The sequence below is a fragment of the Furipterus horrens genome, unplaced genomic scaffold, assembly GCF_987537825.1.
Source record: "Furipterus horrens unplaced genomic scaffold, mFurHor1.1.pri manual_scaffold_1, whole genome shotgun sequence".
NCBI lineage: Eukaryota > Metazoa > Chordata > Mammalia > Chiroptera > Furipteridae > Furipterus > Furipterus horrens.
Genome location: NW_028327171.1, coordinates 205,721,402 through 205,741,976, shown reverse-complemented (window position 1 = coordinate 205,741,976; position 20,575 = coordinate 205,721,402).

Here is a 20,575-nt window from a genome sequence, read left to right as displayed (position 1 = left end):
GCCTAGGTGTCTTTTAGTACATATTCTTTTCAATAATAAGAAACAAATTGAGATAACAGCTACCATAGAAACATAAAATATATACTACTGAAAAATGTTTCTGCTCTCTTACTTTCTTAGCATCTTGACTTGTATTTCTCAATTTTTGGCTCAAATTATATATGTTTATATTCCTCTAAGATACTATAAATTCATCCAGGACATGGTCCTTACATTTTTTATCTTCTGCATCTACAATAGCATCAAGCACAGAGCTTTACATGTGATGAGTATCCAATAAATATTGCTAAATATCCAATAAAATATACAAAGTGCACCCTAGAAAGCAAAGGAAAGCAATATTCCGAGTAAAGAAACTATAGATAGCATGTGGTATTGATCATATTCTCTGCATATAATCCACTGGGAACTTAACAAAAAGGAGCTTAAAAGCCCAAGAACATCAATACAATTGTGAGTACAATACCGTAATAGCATCTACAGAATCAAACACAGATCCATTCTGCTCACTGCCATTGATGTGTGGCTTCCATGATGAAAGGTGAACTGAAACCCATTGAGTTTCTACTCTACCCCAGGCACTGCAACCAGCAGGAGGACTCTCATTTGGTTGTTACAACCCTAAGAATCACTCTCCCTACTTTACAGATTAGGTGTTGGTCTAGAAGTTCAATCACTTCCAATTCATGCTGCTGGTTAGCAGCATAGCTCAGAGTTTCTCAAGCTTCTCACCTCGCTTGGGAATCACATTATAATGCAGATTTGATTCAGTAGATCTGAGTGTGTACTGAGAGTCTGTATTTCTAAAAGAGCCCCTGCAATGTTGAACCTGCCAGCCCATTGAACTATAAGGGCCCTGCAAGTCCAAATTAGAGATTGACTGGGTTCTTTGACATTTCCCCAGTGCAACGAATTGTGTAATAGTTGCTCAAAACTGCTGTGTCATTTAAATAGTCTCTCCCATTTTGCCTTCGTTTACAAGATCCTGTCACACTATGCAACTACCCTGACTCCTTCCTTTTATTTTACTCAGCATTCCTGGTTCATGTTCCCAGCTGAAAGAGAGGTGGGATTATAAGTCTTCAGTGGACCATTGTTCATTTGCACATTTGGAAAAAATGTGGAGCACTTCTTCTGCTCCAGCAATTATGCCAGGCTATAGGATGCAGTCGTAGCAGAAAAAGCCCAAGAAATAACCACTCCTTAAACCAACATAAAACTGCAACCCAGAGGTGCAAAAGAATTATAGGAAGAAAGAATTTGTTCCATGAGCACATTGGATAAAGAGTTAATTATGACCACAGGTGCTTGGAATTTGTCTCCCAGAAGGGGCATCCTGAGACCTAAGAGTAGGAGTTAGCTAGGTAAAGAGGAAGCTAACATTGAGTGTGGTGGTTAATTTTTATGTCAGCCTAACTGGAGCATAGGGTTCCCTCATATTTGTCAAACATTATTCTGGGTTCATTTGTCTTTGGATGAGATTAATATTTGAATCTGTAGACTGAGTAAATCCAATTGCCCTCCCTATGGGACTGGCCCCATTCAATCCAATGAAGGACCATGAGTAAATAGAGCTAAGAGGCTGTTCCTACTGCAAGTAAGAAGGAATTTCTCCTCCCTTGACTGTTCAAGCTGGGCCATCAGTCTTTTCATGTTTTCATTCTCTTCTTGGGACTGGATTTCAGACTGGAATTTACACCATCAGCACTCCTGGGCCCCCAGCTTGCCAACTGCAGATCTTGGAATTCCTCGATACCCAAAATCACATGAGCCAATTTCTTATTTCTTATAATAGGTTTCAGTTTACTTACACACACACACACACACACACACACACACACACACACACACACACACATTTTGTTTCTTTGGAGAACCCTGAGTAATACACTAAGTAAAGGGCAGGGGCCATGGAGAGCTCAGTGCACTGGAGGAATTTCAGGTATAATCTAGTCCTGCTGGGGTCTGGATAAGCAGGTAAAGGAAAACTGTGAGGCTGAAGATCTAAGCAGGACAGACCGGGCAGAATGAGACAGAGCTGTAGCTCACCTCTTCCGTGTGCTTCTACTTCCCATGCGAAGAAAATAAGAAGAAAAACAAACTCATCAAAAATGATAAACTCAATGTCAGAAATGGAAAACAATGAGGACATGTCTAGCTTTTATTTATGATCTTATTTTATAAACTATTCGTTCTTGTCAGGATCAGAAGCATAGATTTTTTTTTCCTTTACTCATTAATTTAACAAATATTTATCAAGTGCCTACCATGGGCCAGGTTGGCATCATTATAGTTGTCAGGGAGTCACCAGTGAGCAAAGTCCCTACCTTCCAGGATGGCAGAGGGGAGAGAAATGCAGACAAAAACAAGCAGGCAATACCATACGTTCTATGTGCTTATTTCTATGAAGAAAAATAAAGCAGGGAGTGAAGGCAGGGAGTGCTGGGCTAGGGTGTAAGTACTGTTTCATGGATGGTGTCAGGGACTACCTAGCCTGTTTCCTCCTCCTCCTCTCTCTAGTCTCTTGCCAAATCTACATTGGCCAAACCCAACCACAAACAAGAGATACTGGATTCGGTTGCTAGGATCGCTATAACAAAGTACCCCAAACTGAGTGGCTTAAATAACAGAGCATTATTTTCTCCCAGTTCTAGAAGATAGAAATCCAAGATCAAAGTATTAGAAGGACTGGTTTCTTGTAAGGGCTGAGAGAGAGAATCCTCTCTATGCCCTTCTCCCAGCTTCTGGTGGTTTGCTGACAACGTTGGAGTCCCTTGGCTTACAGATGCCTCACCCTGATCTCTGCCTTCATGTTTACATGGCACTCACTCTGTGTGCATGCCTGTGTCTAAAATTCCCTTTTTTATATAAGGATACCAGTTACTGTGGATTAGGGGACTGCTTTACCCTTATATGACTTTAACTATTTATACCTGCAGTGACACTATTTCCAAGAAAGGCCACATTCTGAGATACTGGGGGTTAAAACTTTCATATATGACTTTGGAGGGGGGCACAATTTAAGTCATAATAGGTACTGAAGTCCATGATGTAATCTACAAAGGTCTGCCTCCCAGGACACAGAGCTGTTTGGAGAAGGGGGGAGTAGGGGAGTAGAGTGAGAACCTGAAAGGCAAATGCCACACAGAACTAAGTTAATAGTCATGAAGGTGAGGAGGAACCACAAAAAGGCAGAAAAGAAGGAGCTTGTGAGGTAGAAGAAGAATCAAGAATAAGATGTCCTTGAGAGTGAAGAAAGTGTTTCAAGACGGAGTGATCACTGTATTGAACGTTGCTGATGAGTGAAGGAAGATTATTTTAACATTGTCACCCCTTTGGGGGAATCTGGGGTTGAGGACTGACTACTCAGAGACACCTGCAAACTATCAGTTTCCCAGACCATGTTGTAATGCCCACTTACCTATCAGAAAAGCCCTTGCCTTGGAATCATTTTCCAGTATACAAAGACATACATTTTTGGAGCACATCAGGTCGCCTGATCTAGACTGTAAGCATCTATTGGTGAATGAGAGCAGCTGACTCTGCTCCAGCACAATATAAGCACAGTAAAAGCACTGGCAGATTGACTATTAATCTTCCCACTGCAATTTGGATCACAGCCACAATACCTAGCAAATGAAAAATAAATGGTTTGGTATTAAGGATTGTCAACTAATATATAATCTCAAAGGGTTAATTCTGCACTAAGCCTACTTGACTTTTTTAAACAATAATATAATCAAACCATAAGAACAAAGAAGCATGTTCATGGAGAACTCTTGCTGACCCCACAGGAAAGAATGCCCCAACCATTCTGCCTTCCCACGGGCAAGGAAAAGGGAGGAGGACTCCTTGGAGGGAGAACAGCTCTCTTCAGTGTCATTGACTAAAGCAGAGTGACTGATAGTGTTGGTGATTAGACTGAATTAATGACATGCTTGGTACCACCCATATCAAGGCAGGAGGAGAAGTTGCCACTAGACTGTCCTGTGTCTTTATGAGAGCATGGTCAGGCCGGGCAGATAAATGGACTGCATTTTGCCAATGTGTTGTGGAGTATTGGTGGACAGGCTTCAGGCAGCTTAGGGTCACTCTTCTGGGAAAACGGCCAACCCTGGAGGGTGTTCAATTGATGCAAAGGGCTACAAACAGAGTCAGCAGGCAGCCCGAGGGCAAATACAGACGTCACGGTGTCAGGTCAGAGAAAGTGTAGAGACAAGAAGGCCACAGGGCACACACGCTATGAGGTCTGGCCCTCTGGAGGTCAACAAGTGGGTGCATGGGCAGGCCAGAGGGCAGGCAGCAACAGCAGGAAGCCAACTCAACAGACCCAGGTGTGGAGGTCAAGCACAAGGCCCTCAGGAAATTTCCAAGCATCATAAGGGACTGGGATTCTAGAGGAGCAAGACTGTAGTAAATGGAAACACATGCCCTTGTCAAGGAGATGACCGTTGTAGCAGTTGCCTGACCTGGCTTTCTGGTCTCTTCTATGCTGTGAGCGGTGTCAAATGCCAGTTCCAGATGGTCCCTTCTGAGGCCTGCAGGTGGGGTTCAGCCACTGGCAGCCAGCTGAGGTGGGTGTGCACAGCCAAGGAGAGGGAGCCTCTCTCCTGCCTGCATGCACTGGGGGGAGAGCACCAGCCCAGCCCCCAATGCCTCACCATCTTCTTGCTTGAGGTATTATTATTGATGTCATTATTACCATTATTCGTTTTTTGCATGTTGACAGCACAATAGAGTATATTTTGTTTTTTAAACTCATTGTCCAAAAACGAGGTAAATACTGTTATGATCACTTTACAGGTAAAGCACCTTGAGTCAAAGAGTACAGGAAACTTGCCCCAAGTCACACAATTGTTGACAGGCAGAGACAGGATTAGAGCCTGTTTCTGTGTTACTCTAGACCAGGGATAGCTTCAAGCATGTGTAGCCTGGGCAGCCACACAAGGCATGCTTGGTTTAATATTCTACTTTCACCAACTCAAATGTTTTAATAATTTTTGACAATGACCCCCCTCCCCACTGCCAAGCATTTTCATTTTGCATGAAGCTTGGCAATTTATGTAACTGGTGCCGCTCAGATCCTGAGCTGTTTACTCCACCTCAGCACTCTGCCACTGCCACCTGCTCCCACAGATTTATAAAATTGTGGAATGGTGATTTTCCAGGGTGATTTAAAACCATTTAACCTATTGTTGATTTTTTTCCTGAAGGAAAATGAGAGAAGATACTGGCTGGAACAAGAGCGTAACTGTAGTTTTTCAAAAAAAGTTGGAGGCACTGAATAGGTGTGACAAATGGTGAATGAAACATTTTTTTCAACTTAACTGATACGTCACTGACAGTTAAAAATTATTTCTCTTTAAGATGTACAGCTTGATAACCTGATATGTGTATATGTTGTAAAATCATAACAATCAAGTTATACATTACCTCACATATTTACCTTCTCCTTCCTTTGTGTGTGGTGAGAACACTGAAGATCTACCCTTTTAGCAAGGTTCAAATATACAATACAGCATGGTTAACTATATGCACCATAGTGTACATTAGATCCCAGAACTTATTTTTAAAAAAAGTTTCTTCCTTTTGACCAATATCTCCCTATTTTCCCACCCACCATCATTCTACTCTCTGTTTCTATGGGTTTGTATCTCTTTAGATTCCACATATAAGTGAGATTCTGCCATATTATCATTCCCACGTCTGGCTTATTTGTGAATGTAATCTTAACCAATGGTCTCTGTACTTCAGGAGGTATTTACCTGACATCTGTACAACTGTTTGGAAATTAAAGGCATTCAGCCAATTGCCTAGATACGATTTATATGACTGGAAAAAAGTGTCAGGGTTTAAACAGGGAACTGAAGTCATCCAATAACATTATCAAAATTGCTATAGTTTCCCTTTTTTTTTTTCCCCCTTTCTATGTTGGACCACCTCTGCAGGCCTCCAGGGTAAAAACCCTCAAGGTCAAAGCCAATCCTTCTCCTGACCAGCTCTGGCCCCAAGGAGGAACATTAATTTTCTGACCTGGGCCACCCCGTCATGCAGACATCCTCTGCCTTTCTCCCACACCACTGTTTATCCAAAGGACTTAAACATAGCTCTCTCTCAGCCAGGGTACAAAACCATGTATATAAAATTAAGCATGAGTTTAGGAATAGAGTTATTTGAGAACAGCAAGCTAACTTTTTCACTTTTTTTTTTTTTTTTGTCAAGTTGGTTAACTGCACAAACTTCAGCAATTTCTGCTTGAACAACAACATTCATTGTCCAGAAAATAAGTCACTGGCTGTGGGTATAACAACAGAGCAAAACAGAGCTTCTCACATGGCATGTTATGCATCTATGTTCTTTGCTTCTTGACCTGAGTCTAACGAACAGCTCCCTTTGTCTACACTCACTGAAAGTTGGTTTGTTCTCAGCCTTCTGCCACCTACCTTACTGTTTCCCAAAATTCTAAAGGAGCCATTCCAATTCTTTCAACACTTCTGACCGAGAGCATCTGATAAGTACTGAGTAACCTCTTACAGAAAATGAAGATATTCATCTCTCATGACCAGGACACCAGTGTGAACTGAACAAGGACTAGAGTGAATGTGTCTTTAAATCATGAAGCTACTGATTTTAAAAGAAAGTCTAACTGTTGTTGAAATATTTTATTGTAAGAAAAAATGCCATGTGAAGTATTTTCATTCCACTCTTGTTCACATGCACATTATTAAACAGAAAATAGAGGCAATTGTTGAGTTGATTTGTAACGTAAATCCATTCTCCTGAATGATCCAGCCATAGTAGGGAAAAGGGTATCTGTGTTAAGGAAGAAGTCTCTCTTCTTTTATACTCATCTAATCCTGATTTTATTTCTCTCATTTGTTTGTTTGTTTTTTAACTTAGTCATATTAATAGACTATTTTCAGAGCAGGTTGAACTCTAAAAATTTAGAAGGTAGTTCAGAAAGTTTGCATATGTCCATGTTATTAATATCACATTAGTTCAGCACATTCGTTATAATAAATGAATTAATATTGACACATTATTATGAACTAAAATTGATACTTTATTCATATTCCCTTACTTTTTATCTAATGTCCTTTTTTTATTCCAGGATCTCACCCAGGATATCCCATTATGTTTAACCTTCATGTAGCCTTAGGCTCCTCATGGTTATAACAATTTCTCTTTCTTGTTTGTCATGACCTTGACCACTTTGGATTATATTGGTCAGGTATTTTGTAGGATGCCCTTCTATTGGAATCCGTCTAATGTTTTTCTCCTGATTATACTTGGGGTCTGAATTTTGGAAAGGAAGATCATGGAGAAAAAGTGCCATTTTGATCATAGCATATCAAGGCTACACATATCAAGGGTACACATTATCATATCAGGTGATAGGGCTTATCACTGTCGATCCTGAACCTGACCAAAGTAGCATTTGTTAGGTTTCTCCACCGTAAAGTTATGCTACTTTTCCCTCTCTTTTCACACTCTATTCTTTGAAAGGAAGCCTCTATTCACAACCCACACTTTAAAAATGTTGAGTTATGCCACCTTACTCTTTTAGGGTAGAGTTTCTGTATAAATTCTTGAGCTCAGTAAATGTGCTTCTTCTCCCCAATTATTTATTCAATTATTTATTTATATCAGTATGAACTGATAGATATTTATTTTATACTTTGAGCTATAATCTAATACTACCTTGGATGACAGAGAAAGAAACAATTGTGTGTGTGTGTATATATATAGATATATATTTATAGATATATATAGATATATATATAATTAACCTGTAAATATTTCTACATAGAACCTTTTATAACTGTATTAGTTGCTTTTATTGCAGTCTTATTTGCTAGAAAATGATTTGTATAGCTCCTCCCATTCCAATACTAAGCTTAAAATACCCCTAAAATCATATTGGGATCAAGTACTCATTGTGTCGGGCACTAGTATGACAATTCCTGTCCCTGAGGAGCTTACAGTCTAATGGGAAGATAGATTTATACGCACACAATTTCAATAAAATGTAGCAATTTGATAATCTCATGGGAAGTGTACAGGCTACTCAAAAAGTTCATAGAAAGCCAGATTAAGGAGAAAGGTGCTATATATGTGTATGTCAGGCTAAGGAGACTGGACTTCATTCTGCAGGTGAATGGAGATCATTACAACATTTAACAGAAGACTAAGCCTGTATAAACCCAAGTCAAGAATACCATTTCCAGCTTCTTCGGTACTGAAGCGTCCGACTCTAATGGAAAAGAGACATCAAGGCTAAAAATTAGGACATATCCTTTCTAGCGCGGTACTGGTGTTCACGCTGCGGGAATGAAGAGGATGATGCTGATGTGTGATAGCCGTTATTTATTGAGCATTTACTATGTGACAAGTGTTATCTCATTTAAATCTAGAAGATAGGCATTATACTTAATGCCATTTAGCAGATGAAAAACTGAGTCTTGGAAGGTAAATAATGTGTATGGAGGCATGCAGCTGGACAGTGGCTGGTACAGCTTCAGACCACATCTGCCTGATTCCTCACATTACTCATTTTAGCCATCACTTGATGTCAGGAAAGACGGAACTTCCAATATCCAAGTTAGTCTAAAGAAAGCAGGCCTTGCAAGGGGCCAGGGCTTTACTTTTTATTTCTAAGAAGAAAGATAAAATCTGCTGATGGAGGCCTTGGAGCTCTATCTAGAATAGGGCAAAGACTTTGGAGAACAATAAACAGGGTGAAGACAGGAGTTTTTTCCCCCCAGAAATAGACTCACCCTCACCAAATGTCTCTGTAAAATGTCTCAGCCAAGCCATTTCCATCTTTCAAAACGAGGAGAAATGGGCAGATAAATCAGTTGGGAGTCTGTATCCCCATCCTCAGAGGTAACGTGTCCATCTGGTCTCTCCCTCCTTGGTTTGCTAAGATTTATGGCAAGCAAGCAAGTCTCATCATTCACCATGTGTCCCTGCAGTGGAATTTTGGGTAATATCAAGTTAAGAAGTCTCTGGGGATTTAAAACTACTGTTCTGTTACTTTGTCTAAGGCAAACCGAGGAAACCTACAGCAGAGGAATGAAAACTCCAAGCAACCTTATCAATGCTTAGTGGTATACGGTGACCAGCTCCTCAGAAATGATTGCTATTTGGTATTTGCTTTTACCGAGAGGTGTGCAACATCCTACCAACTCATTCAGAAAAACTACCATTACCCTCCTCTTCAGTTAATTGGATTATTTGGTGAATTCACAAGGATTAGTTTCAAGCTCAGTCACTCAGAACAGCCATAAGTAGAAGGAAGAATATAAAACACTTTCAGAATGCAGACTATAAACCTAGGCACAAGGAATGTATATTCACTAATAAAGGCAGTTTTGGCTGGCTAAGCATGTGCCTCCTTTGTGATTAATAAAAACAGAAATACAATCCCTTTGCCTGCCTAGTATAGAACTCCCTATGTAGAAAGGCAGCTTATGAGTTTCAAACTTGCTTCATATTTATTTGCATATAATTTTAAGCCCTATCGCATTGCCCCTTGCAGAAACGAATTTCAGATGGATAGAACCCCTATAATTCTGAGGCCACCATGATAAAACCGGCATGCTCACCTCACATGTTAATTCTTACCACACAGGGTGGCTGTGTGAGGAATATATATGTGTAGGGCTTTGTGTGTTAATCATATACAAATGTTACATAATTTAAATTACCACTTATTTTAAATTAGCATGTTCTCGACCTCAGCATATTATGGAAAGAACTCTTAAGAATTATGGGGAAGTTATGTTCTCTTGATACGTGAGGAATGGGGAGACCAGAGAAACTGGCCTGATTAAATGCTTTACCATTTGAATACAAACCAAATCAGGGAAACCCAGTTAAGTTCCCAAACACTTCTTTGTAAACTCTTTAGAGGTTGTCGTTCTTTGTTTTGTTTTGTTTTTTAATTTTTATACAACCATAATTAATGCAATGGACCATAAAGCAAGTTCAGGGTCAGGAATCCAGAAAAGCAAGTTCAGAGTCAGAAATGTAGACGTAAGTTATGCCACAGCTTCTAACCCGACTGGCCCTGATTTAATAAGGCTGTCTCGTCACATCCTCCCAGGCACTCGACTTGCAAGCGGCTGCTTTAAGAGACAAGGCAATTAATGACAGAGAAGAGTGAGAGAATTATGACATGCCCCAGCATCGGGGGTAGAGGGAAGGTCTTCCCCCCAGGATGCAGTCAGACGGAAGGGTGCCTACCAGAGCGAAGAGTGAAACATGGTGTTGATTTATAGACTTGCAGTAAACTAATCTGGAACGTGAAGGCATGTCATCTGAAAAAAGCTTTGTATTGCCTCATTTCTCAAGGTAAGATAGGAATTTTAGGAGAGAGGTTTACGGCAGTTTCCACTGAACTAAATCACAAGGTGTTTCATAATTCTGGGACAGTACGTTGCGCAACCGGAGCAGCTTTTCTCTTCCTCACACACATAAAGCAACTAACTTTTTGCCCTGTGATACATTTATCTGCTTTGCAGCCAACATCCAAAACTGAGTGTCCAGCTGGACCTTAGAACCCTACAATTACTGGTATTTGAACTTCTCAGAAAGGAGCTCAAGCCAAGCGTCTCCTTCAGAGTATATGATCTCAATATTCTGGTCTGGAATGTTCTTGTCCAAATTCTGCCTTTCATGTAAACATACTCTGAAATATCAGTGCTCTAAGGGGATGCCAATTGCATCACTCAGATGGCATAGAGCTTTACTTGGCTCTCTTACAGTTACATATTTGCTAACGTTCTGGGCCGTATGGATCTACTGACAGTGTATGGTGTTGATTCATTCCACGGGCACGGCAGGAGAAAGGACCTGTTGCCCTGTTCTGTCATTCCCCAAACCACAACCTACGTCTGATTTCCCATCTTTGCCCTTTTACACACCGCTTTGAGAAAGGTCCTGCATTGGAGTCAGTGCTTAGCTCAGGATTTTTACATTCTCTTCCCACTCCTGGAAGAATTCATAGGCATTTGAGAATAGAACCCCACCCCTTCCTACACAGCGGACTCTTTCTGAGGGTCTGCATTCTGATTAGCCAAACATGATGGCCGACCATTCTAGACCTTTTGCTTCAGGTCAGGTATTGGCTCTTGTTCTCCCTCTTCCCAGTCTAACTACTGCCACCAGCTGTCATTTTCTCCATATCCAAGACACTAAGCCAGTGCTTCCCCACTCATATGGCTAACTCCAGCATCCTGACTCCTAGGATGAGTCAGAGATTTTATAGAATTTTAGTCACGAATGGCAAAGACACCCCTTGAACACATTTAAGTAGAAAGGGGAATATATTGACTAGTAGAATACAAAGTTACATAGGATTCTGTGGCAAGGCAAAGATGTAGCTAGACCCAGGATCGACTGTGACCTGGTATATAAAGGCCACCCCTGTTCACCTCTTGTTTCTGATTGCTCTGGGTGTCAAGTTCATTCTCTCTCACAATTTTTCTCCATTTTATAGGGAATAGAGAAGCACACAGCATCTAAGTTTTATATGTTACGGCTTTGGCCACTAAATGGGATTTGTTTCAACTCTATGGACACAATTTCAGAAATCCTAGTGAAATAATTTATTGGTGTAACCAGATTCCACACTAGTCATGAGGTTGGTTATGTAAAAAGAAATAGTACCCAGAATAGAAGGAAAATGTTGGGAGATAATTATATTGTAGATATCTTTTTTTGTCCCATTGCAGAGGTAAAATATTAAGGACTAGAACTTTATTCCTGGAAAAAAAAAAATCAGGGGCACCTGATGCAATCAGCCAAGCTTGGAAGCACATAATCATTTGAATTTCTCCTATTCTCCAGAGAAAAAGTCTTCACATTCTCCTACCTGGTTTATAATACAATAATCCTTACCCTATAGCTAGGATATATACCGTCTTTGAAGTCTGTGACACGTTGGAAATTATTACTATAGGGAAAATTTCATTTTGGATTTTTTAAATGTTATATAAAAGCTCTTTAAATCTCAGGATAGTCCTATATAAGAAAGAAAGCTGTGATAAATTATCTTTGTTCCAACCTTGGGTAGATAAAAACCAAAACACAATGGGAAAAAAGGCCAAACAAAAAAAAAAGGGGTGGGGGGAACTTTTGTAAATAATGGAATGCTTCATGGAACTCAAAGTCAGGAATGTGTGTGTGTGACCTTGAAAGATGGAGTCTTTCACTGTAGCCGTTTGGGTGGGTAAGAGGGGAAATAATGTGTAGACAATCTCATGGGTGGTGAGTACACCAGCTTAACTTAGCCAGTACTCATTAAGCACCTTTTTTATGTGCAGCGCTTATCACTACTCAACTTTTCATGCTTGTCGATCTACATGATCTTTCATAACATTTCATTGAATTAACTCTTTTAGAATGAAATTTGGTGTACCACTAAAAAAATACTGATACATATTAGGTTTGATTTGCAGCTCATTCTGCTATCATGAAACAAAATGGCAAGTAATAAAAATGTTGAATGAGTATATATCTTCTCACAATTTTTAGTAACTATGAATTATATTCAGTAAAGGGAGAGGTCTATAGTTCACAAAATAAGTAATATTAAATAATAGTTGTCCCCACATCACATGAAGAAAATGAGTCTCTCACTTTAAGTTTGCTTGGATTATATGGAGGAGAGCAACCCATCCGAGGAGAATATACCTGTGAGTCCTCCAATCATAAGCTTTAGCAAAGTTCATGGATAACATGTGCAATGAAACTAGTCTACATACTGTTTTCTGAACATGGTACTGCGTCACCTTCCCCCAGGTCTTGGCTCAGGTTGTTGGTTCAGTCTAAAAGGTCTTTGTTTTCAATCTGCTTATGTACGCTCTCTAGACTTCAAAGTTCAATTAAAATTCTACCTCCTTTAAAAGGCCCCACTACCCTCAAATTCCCTAGTCAGACTAAAATATTCCTTTGATTATACTTGCTTAACAAAATGTTTGTACATATTTTTGTCTTTCCAGATTCAACCTTGCATCATAGTTTGCACATGTGTGTATAGTTGATTGACAGATGACAGATATACAATAGATGGATGGATGGATGGATGAATAGATAGATAGGTAGGTAGATAGGCTCCACTAGATGCTGAACTCCTGGAGGTTAGCTTCCAAAGTTCTTTTGTATTTTCCATCTATGTCTTTAATCATTAAATAAGTATTTTCAAGTTTTCATATTTACTGTTATATATTATGAATATATTAAGATAAATCAGACCATATTTTATTCTCTAAGAATTAACAATGTACGGAATAAAAGACAGGAAGAAAAGAAATATAGTACAAGATAAACGTATGTGCCATAAGAGAGGTAAAGATAAAATGTTATGAGATTTCTGAGAAGACAAAGCTCAACAGGGAGGGAGGAAGTGGGCAGAGAGAGAGAGAGAAGGGGAAACCCGAAAAGTCTTCATGAAACAGGACAGGTTTTAAAATTGTCCACTGAGGATGGGTAAGGTTTGGATGTGTGGCTATGTATATCCCTCCAACTGAGGGAAGCAGTGTGCGTAAAGGCAGGAACAGGAAAAGTAGGAAGGTAGGTTCAAGGGGATCATGTGATGCGTAATGAGAAACAGGAACTCTTGGAATGGCAGGTAGGAAACCAGTCTCCTCCAGAGGAATCTGGACAGTATCTTCTCAACAATCTGGACCCACAGAAGAGATGCAGGAAGAGGAGGCTGAGTGTGTGTTGGGGGTGTCCAGCGAGCTTCATTAAGGGTGTAAGCAAAGGATGATGAAGCCCAAGACTGAGACAGTGGCGGTGGGGGCGAAGGCCTCACACAGAGGTTGGAAAAGCCCTTGGCTGTTGGTTGTACATGAAGAGCGACGGCAAGGAAGGAAGCAGTTTCCAAGAACCAGGGGGATGGCAGTGCCATTGACTAAAGCGAGGAACGTATGAGGATTTAACAGATTGGATGAGGGCCAGTATCATTCCCACTAGAAATGTCAGGGAAGTATCTTTTTCTCTTTACATCGGCCTTCCAGGTCAGCACCTGATAGCCACACAAAAAATAAGTTAATAAATGTTTATTAAATTGATATGAATCTATAACAAACTTCAAAAATATGTGGTGACCACTGTGGAAATAAAAAATTCCAGAAGCATCACTAAAACTTGAACTTGCCATCACCGAAGACAAGCATGACATTTTATAGAGTACCTCCTGGCCCCATGTCTAGCTGTCATCTTGGAAAAGTCTCATCAGTTGAAAAGCAACTGTCATTCAGTGGGTGGCTGTCATGGTATAGAATTTGGGTATTTTATAAACTGTATCTCATTACATATTCGCAACTCCATTTCACCTAAAGGTAACAGGGTTTGGTTATCTCAGGACTTTCAAATAGTAGGTAACAGCAAATCTTTTACAAATATTAAAACTTTTACTTCTCATGACTCCGTGGGCAGATATTATTATCACTCTCCATTTGAGGTATGAGGAAACCCTGGCATAGAAAGTTAAGCAATTAGAGCAAGGTCACACAGTAAATAAGAGTCATATCTAGGACTTCAACCCCAGCAGGCCAGTGCTGGAGTCTGTGAGCCTAACCATTGCCTTACACAGCCCTGCAGGCTCCAGTGGCCAGTATCGTAGGAACGTTAGGCCAGCTCAGGCCAGAGCTCTTGTTTCCTTTCTACTTCAGAGAAAACTTTGCTGGAGCTTTCCTCTGAAGAGAACAATGAATATTAAGTGACTGGCCCGGGATCAAATGGAAATTAATAGTGATGTCTATAATTCTTGATTCCTAACACCCAATTTAGGTTCATGTTGCCCTTCTATGAAATGGTTAACAGTGAACAGACTATAATTATTATATAGTCCCTATTTCAGCAATGTCTTTCAAAAAATGTAGTGTGTATTTTAGTTATTTATAAGAAAGGAAACATTACACTCAAACATCTTCGAGACAGAGGTGAATACTTGATAAATATAATTAGTGATTTTCCATAGCTTTACAAATAAAACTTTTATGGATAAATTTATCCCCAAAAAAGGTAATTTTACTTATCCACACTCAGATTTCTAGTACTACATTATATTATCATGGATCCCCCAATCATCCTTTAAAAACACTGCAATATAGGGTTTTATTGTAGCCATCGTTTGAGGTTGCAAATTGTTAACATCTGTCTCTTAGTATTTTTTTTTTTTACAATACTCTAAGTACTCTAATCTCTGGTTATCTTGCTAATAACTGTAATTTTCTAGTCAGCTGCTATCTCTCAAGGTAGTTTAAAGGTCATTTTTTTTCAATACATAAAGAAGCTTGTGAAGAAAGTAGACGTGATTTATTTTTTAGCAAGTTGAAGTCATTTGGATTTAGTTTTGTATCCAAGAAGAAAGAGTCTCTGCCTAGCTATTTTGCTTCAGTCTGTTTGGTCCCAGCATGATTAATTTTGGTGTCTTTCATTACATTTTACTTCTGTTACCTGATGTTATTCTTAATAGGTAGGGAAAACAGCTATTACTTTCAGAAGCATAATTAAAAGATGCATTTATATTATAGTTTTCATATCCAAAGTACTAGTTAATCCTCATGTTAGCCCTGCAAGATGAAAAAGCATGCTGTACTTTTCCCTAGAAAGGCATATTTCTGAAAACTCTCTTAATCAAGATTTGGAGAATTCCACCCACATTATTTTCTGTAGAAAAACATGAAATACAAATATATCTGTGCAAATGCACACATTTTTATTTAGTTAAAATGCCACTCCAAATGTAACAGAAACAGAAACATAAGCTATAGTGAGCAACATATGGTGCGTTATTGTTTTTGTTTGTTTGTTTTGCCTTGTCTGCACCTACGATTTTTTGTGGAAAAAATAAAAATAAAAACCTGGGTTTCCTTTTGGCTTAAATTCAACTTCACTCAGCACTTTGCCTGAAGCTCCAGGGCAGGACCAATGAGATGGTTACAGGGATTGTCAGGGGCAGACACGTGATCTGGCCTTGGCCAATGAGATGCAAAATCAGGAACCTGCGAGAACTCTTTTGGAAAGAAATATATATATTTTTTCCATTTGAATTGCTTAGCAGGCAAGATATCGATATGGACCTGGCCATGTCAAAATCGTTACCATAGGAAAAAATTTAGTTTGAAAATATAGTCAAAGCATGGAGAAATTTGATGCAAAAAAGACAGGGAGAGACAACATCCTGATGCCACCATCTGCAGATCTGGATCCAGCCCCACCTCCAACTATGAGAAATGAGCTCATTTCACTTGAAAACGAGTGGTGCCCAATTAGTACAGAAGCACAACTGATGGCTTTACACACGAGTAAGGACCCAATTTCACTCTAACAGACAGTAAATATGATGAAAATTTTAATAGAATATTTTAAATGAAAATAACTGGGTAGGATTAAGTTTAAAAAAACTTCAGGCAGGACATTATAAATGATGCTTTGACTAGATCACATAATTACAAGTAGCCCAGAAACTAGCACACAGAAGTTTATATAAGGATCTGTTGTGAATTGACTAGTGCCTTCCTTCCCAGAATTAATTTTCTGAAGTTCTAACACCCAGTATCTCAGAACATGACCTGGTTCGGACATAGGGTTGTTGCATATCTAACCACCTAAGTTAAGTTGAGGTCATATTGGAGTAGGGTAGGCCACTAACTGATATGACTAGTGTCCTTAATTTTTGGTTTTTTTTTTTTTAAGGAGAAATGTGGGCACAGGCACACATAGGGAGAATACCGTGTGAAGATGAGGGCAGAGATGGGGTGCTGCTTTTACAAGCCAGGGACCACCAAGGACAACCAGCAAAGCAGCACATGCTAGAGGAGAGGCATGGAACGCCTTCTCCCTTGGGGTGCGCAGAAGGAACCAACCCTACAGACACCTTGATCATGGACTTCTAACTTCTTGAACAGCAAGACAATAAATTTCTGCTCATTAAGCTCTTCTACTTGATAGTGACTTAGTTCAGCAGCCCTAGTAAACTAATACAAGACTAAGGATAGTTATAGATTATGATTACAAATTCTACGGGATGGAAAAGAGTCAAAATGGAAAAGGAGAGCACCGACCAAAGTTAACTAACATTTGTACAAAGAGTTCATAGAACAAAATTTTAAAGACCAAACTAGAATAACAGTTGCACAATAAAGATAAAAGAATATATCTGAGAAGCAGTAGAAAGGAAGAAACTTGAAAGTTGGCAAGAAAATGGATTATTAATATGTAGGATTGGATGGGAAACATTTTGTTTTTTACTTGTTTCTTCATGGCTTCAAAACTGTGTAGCCGGAGAACTAGGCATTGCTAAAGACATTGTCAGTGAGAGAGTTTGGAAAGAATTGTGGTATGGAGCACAAAACTCTAACACAGCCTGAGTCAGAGCACACGTTCCTCATGTCATTCCTGATAGACATCATAACCAGGTGAAAAAATGTAACACCGCCAATAATAGAACAGCAGACAGTATGTCTTCTGATATAATACTCCCAACAAAACAAAATGTAATCTATTTGCATATTTTCAAAATTATTTTACCCTCATCATGTTGTGAAGAAACAATCAGCTAAATACAAACTGTTGTCCTTCCTATAAACCCTGGGCTTTTCAAAAATATTAGTTCTGTAAAACTCAAAATGAGTTGGTGGAACCAATCTAGGTTAGAGGAACCTAAAGAGATAAGATAACTAAATGGGATGTGTGATCCTGGAGCAGACCCTGGATCCAGAAAAAAATGTTATAAAACCGATATTATTGGGATCATTTAAACACGGACTCCGTTATTACAGAGTAACATGAGATCAGTGTTAAATTTCTTGAATGTGGTAAGTTATGGTATCTCAGTTACATAGGTTGTTTAAGAGATTAATTCTGATGTATTTATCAGTAAATTGTCAAAAATGCCTGCAACTTTCAAGTGATGCGTTAAAAAATAAAAGTCTGTGTGTAGGAGTATTTGTACATGTATGCCATGCACACATGAGTGCGCGTGCGCACACACACACACACACACACACACCCTGTTTGTCACATTGTTGGCACTCTGCCCTAATACCCCCCGGATCCATTTTACTATTTTACTGGGTCCATCTACCAACTTTTATGTTCTTTTTTCTTCTTCTCTCTCACACCTGAGGTTTTGTGGTGTCAAAAATCCCATGCAGGGTTAGAGTGAGGCTTGAAATTAATCTGAAATCACACCCTCGCTCAACTTCTCCCTGCTCCCCCAATTTTTTTCTTTACTCCCCATGTGAGCATATTTTCAATAAATTATTTCTCAATAAATTCTCATCTCACAGATTGTTTTAGGGGAGTCTAATTCTAGTCATATAGATGCATATACGAGAGAGAGAGAGTAAAATGTTATCCATAGGGAATATAGGCGGGTTTATATTACTCTTATCTTAACTTTTCTGTAGGTGTGATATTGGAAAGGAAGGGCTTAAAGCAGTTCACCTATGCTACATCCCTCCCTCCATACTGAGGTACATACAATTCTAGAAAAAGAGAAAAGACAGGATATCCGGTCTTACCTCCTAATAAACACACTGATAACTGCACCTCCTGGTAAAGAGACTACAGGTATTTCTTTGGAAGACAGTCTGTATCAAGGAATCTTTGGAGGATGTCTCTGGTTTAGAATTAAGGTAAACACACCTGGGACCTTTGGATTTATGGGGCAGATGCCCCCCTAGAAAATATCACACAGGTTAGGTGACCGTCTGGGGTACAGAATTGAGATATTTCATGACCAAAATGCTCTCTGCTGTTTGAAGTAACCTGTGTGCCTCAGTTAGAGACCTCACCTCATTGGGGTAAGAGTGTATGGGTGAGAGGGCAAGAAGGAGCTGGGTAGTCTCAGTGCTCCCGAGCTCCCCTGTGCTGTGCCGGGGACTTTTGGTGACTTAGCTACGAAATTATCAGTAACGATCGGCTCTGAAAAAGATTCTTAGTTGTGAAAAAAAATCTGATTTGACAATATGATCCTTTGTGTTAACGCAGCTATTTTTTCAAGTGAAAAAGTTCTTCTGAGAACACGTGATGTCAGTTTCTTAATTTCTCACGTATAGGATTTGTAATAGATCTGTAAGTTTCTTCTCTGAGTTTGTATAACAAAGTATGCAAATGCCAGAAGTGGTCTTTTACAAAAAAAGAGTAACTTTTAGAGAAGTTTTAGGGTCACAGCAAAATTAGCCAGAAGCTACAGAGATTTCCTGTATTTCCCCGGCGCCCGTTACCAACACCTCACACCAGAGTGGTATATTTGTTATAACTGATCACCCTGCATGGATGCATCATTATCACCCAGACTCCGTAGTCACACTAATGTTCACTCTTGGTTTTGCCCACCCTGCAGGCTTAGACAAATGTATAATTGCAGTGTCACATCGAGTCGTTTCACTGCCCTAACGTCCTCCGTGCTCTTCCTAGTCACCCAACCTTTTCTCCTCTAACTCCTGCCAACCGCTAATCTTTTCACCACCTCCATCATTTTGCCTTTCCAGAACGTCATATAGTGGAATCATACAGCATGTAGCCTTTCCAGCGTGGCTTCTTGCACAGAGTCATATGCATTTAAGTTTCCTCCATATCTCTTCATGGATTAACAGCTTATTTCTTTCTAGTGCTGGGTAATATGCCACTGCCAGGGTGGACCACAGTCTGTATATGCATTCACCTGCTGAGACACAGCCTGGTTAGGAGGGACTTTTGATGTGTGAATCACGTTGACTCCATAGCTAAGGCTCTACTACTGCTGTTCTTTCTCCTGTGAAGTTGAGGACATGGAGAAGTGAGTGACAAGGAACACATTCCAGTGTCAGGTCACCAGCTTCTAGGCGTCAAAGTCTGCGGTGTAGCTGCAGCAACAGCAGCAGCAGCGTCATTGTGGTGACATGGTCACTGGGATGGGTCCTCTGTAGCTCTAGTGGTGGCCCTTGATGTCCACTCCACCAGCCCTCCCAACGATCTTCCAAACCCTGAATTTTAGTCATTAAATCCCTTCCTGCTTAAAAGATATCTAAAGCGGTTTCTGTTTCCTGTACTGAATTCCAAATGATATAGTTTATTACTAAGCCAAATAAATTGCCCCGTTTTAGTTTGGAGCTGTTTTTCTCAGCTTCTTGATTTGGGTACACCAATGCTTCGTCTACCTTTAAGACATTTTTACATTTAAATAAAAATAATAGGTAATGATAGATATATCCCATGGTCAGGAAGAAATAGACAGGGAATGATCTGCCATATTTCACAGCTAATCCACTTTATTTAATGTATACTTGTGCAATTGCTGGGGTGTTTTTCTTTTTTTTTTTTTTTTTTTTTTGGTTTTTTTTTTCCCTGCATGCAAGTTTAAATATCTAAATTCTTACTTAAAAATAGAACAAATGCACTGGGATTTTTCTTGGACCAAAAAAAATGTGAAGGTTATTTGAACCTATTTTTGTTGTTGTTGTTGTTGATGATGAGCAGATATCACTACAAACTAATCCAGAATCTAAAACTGTTAATGCCATATGTGCCATTGATTTCCATCTTGCCAATTAAATAAAGGTTACCGCCTGGG